The 7,500-nt window shown below is 39.1% G+C and overlaps 1 protein-coding gene across 5 annotated transcripts in view; it reads left to right on the forward strand.

The window, feature by feature from the left end:
- The window catches only part of LOC136849188 (uncharacterized), a 251,191-nt gene that overhangs the window by 139,969 nt on the left and 103,722 nt on the right, over positions 1 to 7,500 (forward strand). The window lies entirely within an intron of this gene.

A 7,500-nucleotide genomic window follows, 5' to 3' on the forward strand; every position in this document is an offset into this window, starting at 1 on the left:
TTGGAAGCACTATGCTTTCTGCCTTAGTTTCACTTTTATTTAAGTTGTCGTTTATTTATTTGTGGCTGTATTTTAAAATTTTCGCTTCTATGTTTTATAAGAAACATATTGATGATGTTAATTATGCTCCTTGAATTCATCCTGCGTTCAAGTATTCAGTCTCGCATGCAGCTTCTGTGTAAAACAGATGATAGAGCTGCTGGAATCTCTCTCTCTCTCTCTCTCTCTCTCTCTCTCTCTCTCTCTCTCTCTCTCTCTCTCTCACATGTAGCCTCTGTGTAAAACAGATGATAGAGCTGCTGGAATCTCTCTCTCTCTCTCTCTCTCTCTCTCTCTCTCTCTCTCTCTCTCTCTCTCTCTCTCTCTCTCTCTCTCTCTCTCACATGTAGCCTCTGTGTAAAACAGATGATAGAGCTGCTGGAATCTCTCTCTCTCTCTCTCTCTCTCTCTCTCTCTCTCTCTCTCTCACATGTAGCCTCTGTGTAAAACAAATGATAGTGCTGCTGGAATCTCTCTCTCTCTCTCTCTCTCTCTCTCTCTCTCTCTCTCTCTCTCTCTCTCTCTCTCTCTCTCTCTCATGTAGCCTCTGTGTAAAACAAGTGATAGAGCTGCTGGAATCTCTCTCTCTCTCTCTCTCTCTCTCTCTCTCTCTCTCTCTCTCTCTCTCTCTCTCTCTCTCTCTCTCACATGTAGCCTCTGTGTAAAACAAATGCTAGAGCTGCTGGAATCTCTCTCTCTCTCTCTCTCTCTCTCTCTCTCTCTCTCTCTCTCTCTCTCTCTCTCTCTCTCTCTCTCTCTCATTTTTTCTTCTTGAAGGTCTGACGATGCCTTTCACGGGTCACGTCACTGACCTCAGCCAGGCGAGCTGGAGCAGCTCTCAATAAACCCTTTTACGCTTGACCAAACGAGAAAAGTGTGGAGAGGTGACTTTTTTTTTGTAGTTTTTTTTCACAAAGTGACATATTTGATGCTTTCAGGAAGCAAGGCCATTTTTTTATGTGGGAGTCGAGTATTTGACTCCTCCTCATGAAAAATGCGAATTTTATGTGAATTAATCATTTGATGAGTTCACATTTTATCAGGAACTTGTAAAGTGATCCTTTCCATTTGCTGTTGATGTGAATGTCTATTTCTTTTTATTATACTGTTAAGGTTCTGACACTTTTTTTTTATCATAATTGGGCATTTATAGCTTTCTTTTTCGCCATCAAAGAATCGTTTCATGCATCTTTTTCTGTTGCGGACTTCATCTCAATGCTGCGAGGTGAAAGAACTGCTCGCATTTATAAGAATTTAAGTCATTAATGCTCTCTCTCTCTTTAATATTGAATTTCAGGTTTAATGCTTTCCTCTAAAAAAGAAGCGTCGATTTCTTACTTATGGAATTCATGCTTGGATGCCATAATTGATAACTTCCATTTTTAGTTTTCTGTCAAAGAAAACTATTGTGCCGGCTTTGTCTGTCCATCCGCACTTTTTCTGTCAGCCCTCAGATCTTAAAATCTACTGAGGCTAGACGGCTGCAAATTGGTATGTTGATCATCCACCTTCTGATCATCAAACATACCAAATTGCAGCCATATAGCCTCAGTAGTTTTTTATTTTATTTAAGGTTAAAGTTAGCCTTAATCGTGCGCCTGGCAGCGCTATAGGACATGCCACCACCGGGCCGTGGCTTAAAAGCTTCATGGGCCGCGGCTTATACAGAAAACTCGATTGCGCGAAGAAACTTCGGCGCCTTTTTTACTTGTTTGTTATGAAATCAGAATTGAAATGTTCTCGAGGACTTTGGAACAAATATCTCCAGAGTACCCGAATAATTTTCTCTTTATTTTGAACAAATGAAAATAGATAAATTAATAAATAAAAACAAAGGGATCTAATGAAGCACTTATAAGAAAACTCTCTAAAAAATACGTAGTTAAAATTGCTACACTATTCTGCAGTGTAAAGCTAAGTTATGATTATCGTTGTGTTGGTGTGCATGTATGTATGTACATAGACACTGACACTCGTACACACACATGCGTTCATTCATGTACCTATTTATATACATCGTACGGACAAATAAGTATGAATTTTTAATATTTTAATATTTGTAAAATTTTCTCGTCAATAACTATGTCTTTGCCAAGAAATTCAGTTCTTGAACAAATATTTGCGCACGCGCGTGCTTGGAACATGTAATTCAGAAAGGACTCCGTTTATGACCACTTCTTGTCAAAATGGACCATAAAAAGAAACACAGGGGCGAGATTATCCGGTCCTGTTTCAAGTCTCCTTTGTTTTAAGGTCAATTTGCTTCGCGGTTTTTGTTCATAATAGCCACAGTCGCCGAAATTGCTTTCATTCTTGGCGTGATAGCCTCAGTGTTTTAGGGAATTCCTTTGTGGAGTGGCTCGCTCTCTATCTCTGTCTGTATAAATATATATATATATATATATATATATATATATATATATATATATATATATATATATATGTGTGTGTGTATATATGTATATATATATATATATATATATATATATATATATATATATATATATATATATATATATATATATATATATATATATATATATATATAGTACGTTTTCTCTCTCTCTCTCTCTCTCTCTCTCTCTCTCTCTCTCTCTCTCTCTATATATATATATATATATATATATATATATATATATATATATATATATATATGTGTGTGTGTGTGTGTGTGTGTGTGTGTGTGTGTGTGTGAATGCTACATTTACACACATAATTGTCTGAAGTAGTGTATGTGAGTGTCTTTCACTCTGCGCAGGGAAATCGCTTAAACATGACTCACACACACACACATACACTCTCTCTCAAAGTCACAGAGGCGACCTGCATGCCACGATGCCCAGGGCGTCCCAACCATTTCACCTCGAAACATCACCTTCTTTCTCCCGGTGTTTACTCCCGTCGTCGGAGCAAACAGGACGACGCCCTTCCAACTGTTGATGCCCAAATAAGGCGCCGGCGGACAAGAACGAGTCTCATCCTCTTCATGAACGAGCCCTGACATCATCATCCCCGCCGTTGAAGTCACGAGCGTCGTCTATTGCTAAGCTGAGAGAACTCCTGGTGCTTTCTTGCTGGCTTTGGGTCGTTTGTTATGCGCGCGCATGCGCATGGCGGCTTTGATTTTTCCCTCGAATAGGGAGCGCCAGTGGGGCCAGGCAGTTCAGTGCGCTTATTTGGTCCGTGCTTGATACAGACTTTGAATGTTGGGGTAGGTTTATTCCATTTTTTCCATAATGCGGTCATAAAGTTTCGAGACTTATATTGGAGAGTTGATAATCTTATCTAATAAAGATTTTGATGGAAGCAAGAAAAAGAAGGTGGAAAAAATCTTCGAGGTCGACACAAACAGGTAGAGAACTCCAAAACAAGGTACGGATAATCAATTCAGGAAACTTGGGTGTTTTCGGTACTGGGATGCTGTAGTATGACGTATTTTTTCTTAGCATATAGACATGATAAAGATGAAAACAATTACCACTCGCCTTATTTATAGAAATTATGAAACAATATTTCTACTTAAGTATTAACAAACCGATATGCTTGATATTCACAAAACCTAAAAATATAATAGGTACTCAGTAGGGAAAAGAAAATTTACAAGGATTATTCTTTTATTATTCAGAAGAGGAATCATATTCATATGGAACAAGCCCACGGGGACCATTGACATGAAATTGAAGCTTCCAAAGAGCTTGGTGTTCAGTAGGAAGAAACAAGAGGAGGTAAGGGGAAGCACAGAAAGAAATCTCGAGATCCCACTTATTAAAAAAGAAAACATAAATTAATAAATAGATAAAAATGTATTAAACTGCAAGGAGAATAGTGTTAGGTCAGTATTGTGATACATGTAATTCTTTCAGATAACTTACCTGTACTGTTTTAATTTTCCCAGACTCTCACAATCTTCCCTCTTTTAAGAAGCAAGTTCATCTCGTGCTCTGGAGTTGAGCCGTAGCCTTTTCCTTTCCCATCTTTTTGTGGACTGGGGAGACTTACGTTAGCTTTAAGGCATTCTGCCTCTTATGCTGGTGCTTGCTTGCTCACAATCTTCCCTCTTTTAAGAGGCAAGTTCATCTCGTGCTTTGGAGTCGAGTCTTAGCCTCTTTCCTTTCCCATCTTTTTGTGGACTGGGGAGACTTACGTTAGCTTTAAGGCATTCTGCCTCTTCTTCTGGTGCTTGCTTGCTCGACTGGCTGAATTTCAATGGAATTTACTCAGTTGCGTCATGATTATGAATTACCAGAGTCCTCTTGCCAGAAGTTGTAGAATGCGATGCCTAGCCTCAGGATCTAAAAGGCATTTCCTACTTCGAGTAAATAAAAAAATTAAAAATAGCTCCGCCCTCCCATCTCTCACCCAACCCACCCTCTTGCAAAGTGTCCTGACGCCAAGTGGAGATATCTCACCCTCTTCCCATTCCTTTACTGTCACTTCATAAGGTGGGTGTCCAACATGAGAGAGAGAGAGAGAGAGAGAGAGAGAGAGAGAGAGAGAGAGAGAGAGAGAGAGAGAGAGAGAGAGAGAGAGGGATACGTGTTGCACAAGGAACATGAGACTGTCCTGACACATGGCTCGGTTTATTGAGAGAGAGAGAGAGAGAGAGAGAGAGAGAGAGAGAGAGAGAGAGAGAGAGAGAGAGGAATACGTGTTGCACAAGTAACAAGAGTCTGTTCTGACGCATGACCGGGTTTATTGAACGAGAGAGAGAGAGAGAGAGAGAGAGAGAGAGAGAGAGAGAGAGAGAGAGAGAGAGAGAGAACTATACTTGCTATTCATGGAAAAAGAATCCATGCTGTCATGTGGCCTGCTCAGTCTCAGGGAAGAGAGAGAGAGAGAGAGAGAGAGAGAGAGAGAGAGAGAGAGAGAGAGAGAGAGAGAGAGAGAGAGAGAGAGACTTTTTCTCCTCTTTTAGATATTTTTTTTTGATGTCGAGATTATTTTTTAATTTTTATGAGAAATTTTTATAAATTTGTGGGAGAGTTCAAACTTACAGATGAAGCTGTAGTGGATAGTAACCTTTTGCAAAATACAATAAACTTGTCGACAGTTAGATATTATTATTATTATTATTATTATTATTATTATTATTATTATTATTATTATTATTATAAGTCAAGATAGAAACCCAAGTTGGAAAACCAGCATGCTTCAAGCCAAAGTGTTGCAATATTAAAAGCTGCCCTGCAAAATAAAGGAAACTGAGGAATAAACAAGAAGTCATCAAAACAAGTAACAAACAAAACCTAAAAAAAAGATAAATAACGAGAAATAAGGCAAACAACAAACCATGAAGTGTGACTCATGTCAGGCTGATTAACATGCTTAACAAAAAAGTATTTGCATCAAGTTTGAACTTCTTGAGTTCCAGCGATTCATTAAACCTTATAGAAGAAGAAGAGACGTCTGTTAGAATTAACTGTACAAGAAATGTTGTCCGGTGGATGGTAAAGTCTGGGAAGATCTGGGTACAAAGGATATTCAGAACTGGGAAAGACTTTGAAGAGCGTGCACAATGAGCTTAATTGAACGACGGCGTCAGAGACAAATGTGAAGATCAGGAATAGGAAATTTAATAGAATTCAAGTTTTTGTCTGTCCAACAAATTTCAGATTCGAGTCAGCTACTGAAGACCAAAAGAATGAAAACATTTCCTCCGGACGGCCTGGTCTCCCAATGTCTTGAAAGAAGTTTGCTGTGAAATGATTCTCTGCGTAGTTGAACAGATAGACCTGCAATCAAGAATGACTCCTAGGATTTTAATTGAGTTGCATTTTGTTAAACACTCCCAGTGAAAGGATCTGGATATCAGGCGGGGTAGAGGGGTGGGGTGGGCGATCCAGTATCTTAGACGTGCAGACAATCATACTTTGAGTGTTTTTATGGTTAATATCTGTGGATAATGAAGGATAAGTTGCTCACGAATCAAAATGAACTGCTCAGAGGTCCATCCCGTGCATAAAGAGCGACTTATAATTTCGACTTAGTTGTGCTTCTCTCTCTCTCTCTCTCTCTCTCTCTCTCTCTCTCTCTCTCTCTCTCTCTCTCTCTCTCTCATTTAGTTGTATGCATGTAGATACTACGTGCTGCTTCCTCTGTCGTGTAGTACACGCTTTATCTCGAATCTCGGGAATTTTTGATCAGTGTTTCACCTCATGACATCTTTTGTTATACAATACATTGTTGTATCGATGCATATGTATTTGTTAGCTCAATTTTACGTGCGAGCGACCTAAGGTTAATGTTGCGTAGATAGAAATGATAAAACAGGGAGGAGAATATAATTCAAAAGATATGCCAGATGGTTCCCAGAATCTCATGAAAGCCTGACAAGGCCAAGTTCGCGCCAAATCTCTTCTTATCGCTTGAGGAAAAGAAGTTGCCTTGAAATTATCTCATCCCTTTTCTTCCACCCAGTCTCTCCAACTTCTTGCATCGCACGCACACACACACATGCTAGAGCAAGCGCACATGCGCGCGCACACACATACACACACGTACAATGACCATGAAGAGATAGCAAATACGGTCATGGGTGGAAACAGCTTGGGTCGTTCAACTTCTCATTCTGACCCTAACTGGAAACTGCCTTGAAATGATACGACTGCTCTGATATTGGAAAATCGCCCTCTCTCTCTCTCTCTCTCTCTCTCTCTCTCTCTCTCTCTCTCTCTCTCTCTCTCACACACATACATGCGCTTGGTAAGATGGTTCGTATATAAAAAAGGAAGCACGTGCTGCTGACATCTTATTCGCTTCGAGGAATTATTGATAATTGTAATTTCAGACTGCTTGTGATGGAGATTTAGAAAACTTTAACAGACGACAAGAAAGAAATATCCGCAGACAATTTTCTTTTAAATGTTATTTAAGCAACTTCACTTTAAAATAGATTTCGACTTACATTTGGCAGGTAAAAAAATATTGGTTTTCTTTGTCAACCAGAAAAAGACGACAGAAGAAAAGTAAGAAATTAATGTATATATCAGGAAGTTGACACCCCTCTCTCTCTCTCTCTCTCTCTCTCTCTCTCTCTAAACACGCGAGTGTAAATAGTAATTATTGCTATAACTTTACTATAAAACAAAGTTGGCATACACGAAGTTGATGTACGAGAAAATTCATCAGCACGCCATATTATCTCCGCCTCTTCTCTCTCTCTCTCTCTCTCTCTCTCTCTCTCTCTCTCTCTCTCTCTCTCTCGTCAAAAAAAAAGTAGACTATTGTCGTGTCGATTAGCTTCAGTGAACCCGATACTTGTTATGGTCGCTAAATAAGGGAGCGGTATAATGCACACATATAAATCACTGGATACGATTTATTTAGGATCTTATCTGATTGACAGATTGCGTGTATTGTTGCTTTTCTCATTCCGTTCATGCGAGGTGCTAAAAAGTTTTTGTAGTGTTCCTTTCACTTATTTTCCCCTGGAAGTGTATTTAATGTTTAATGAAAATATTG

This window comes from Macrobrachium rosenbergii, chromosome 20, assembly GCF_040412425.1.
Source record: "Macrobrachium rosenbergii isolate ZJJX-2024 chromosome 20, ASM4041242v1, whole genome shotgun sequence".
NCBI classification, from domain to species: domain Eukaryota; kingdom Metazoa; phylum Arthropoda; class Malacostraca; order Decapoda; family Palaemonidae; genus Macrobrachium; species Macrobrachium rosenbergii.